Source organism: Arachis ipaensis, chromosome B08, assembly GCF_000816755.2.
Source record: "Arachis ipaensis cultivar K30076 chromosome B08, Araip1.1, whole genome shotgun sequence".
Taxonomy (NCBI): domain Eukaryota; kingdom Viridiplantae; phylum Streptophyta; class Magnoliopsida; order Fabales; family Fabaceae; genus Arachis; species Arachis ipaensis.
Genome location: NC_029792.2, coordinates 98862658 through 98864203, shown reverse-complemented (window position 1 = coordinate 98864203; position 1546 = coordinate 98862658).

The following is a 1546-nucleotide window of genomic DNA, read 5'->3' as shown; positions in this document are numbered from 1 at the left end:
CATTTACCTTCCCGCCATTTTATTTTCTGCAATTCTAAACTCAATTCCTGGATTCGCTCAACTAGAACATTCATCTAATTAAAGTTGCTTGATCAATCAATCCCTGTGGGATTCGACCTCACTCTATTGTGAGTTTTTACTTGACGACAAATTCGGTATACTTGCCGAAGGAAATTTGTTGCGAGACAAGTTTTCCGTGCATCAAGTTTATGGCGCCGTTGCCGGGGATTGATTGTGCATCAACAATGATTAAATTAGAGGATAACTAGATTGAGCATTTTATTTTTGTTTGATTTAATTTTCTGTCTGAGTCATTTACTTTCTGTTTTAGTTAATTTTTTTCCTTCCCCCTACTTTTTCCTTGTTATTTACCATTCATTTCACTAACCCACTAACTGTTTGATATATTGCATCACTCACACTAACAGTAATTCTGACAGATATACTTTCTGCATCTATTCTCTTTGCTTGTACTTGTTGGTTGTATGACAGGGAGAAGAAGCGGGGCTTCAACTTCCTTTGATTCTGAACCTGAGAGAACCTTCCTTAGACTAAGGAGGGAGGCAAGAGAAAAATGTATAGTTGGTGCTGAAGAAGAGGAGGAACACTTTGAGGAATACTTTGAACCAAACATGGAAGAAAACATGGAAAACCATCGTGAAGAAGAAGCTCACAACCATAGCGGAAGAGGACGAGAAAATCATGCTGGGGAGGATAGAAGAGTTTTAGGCTCTTACATCAATCCAAACCCAGGAAACTGTGGAAGTAGCATTCAAAAGCCAACCATCCATGCCAACAATTTTGAACTGAAGCCACAGCTCATCACCCTTGTCCAGAACAACTGTTCATTCGGAGGGAGTGTCCAAGAGGACCCCAATCAACATCTAACCACCTTCCTGAGAATATGTGACACAGTGAAGTCTAATGGTGTTCATCCTGACGCTTATAGACTGCTCTTATTTCCATTCTCACTCAAGGATAAGGCAGCCAAGTGGCTGGAGTCTTTCCCAAGGGAGAGCTTGACAACTTGGGAAGATGTGGTGAACAAATTCTTAGCAAGATTTTACCCCCCTCAACGAATCAATAGGCTGAGAGCTGAGGTCCAAACTTTCAGGCAACAAGATGGTGAGACTCTATATGAAGCATGGGAGAGGTTTAAAGACCTAACAAGGAGGTGCCCACCAGATATGTTCAACGAATGGGTGCAGCTGCACATTTTCTATGAAGGGCTCTCTTATGAGTCAAAGAAGGCCGTAGACCATTCATCCGGAAGATCTTTGAACAAGAAGAAGACTATTGAGGAAGCCATAGATGTTATTGAAACAGTAGCAGAGAACGACTACTTCTACGCTTCCGAAAGAGGGAACACAAGAGGAGTAATGGAGCTAAACAATGTAGATGCTCTGTTGGCCCAAAACAAGCTCATTACCCAGCAGCTGGCTGACCTCACCAAGAAGATGGAGATGAACCAAGTAGCAGCAATCTCCACTTCATCAACAACCCAAGAAGGAGTGAATAAAGAAGCAGAGGGTAGTCAGGAGCAAGC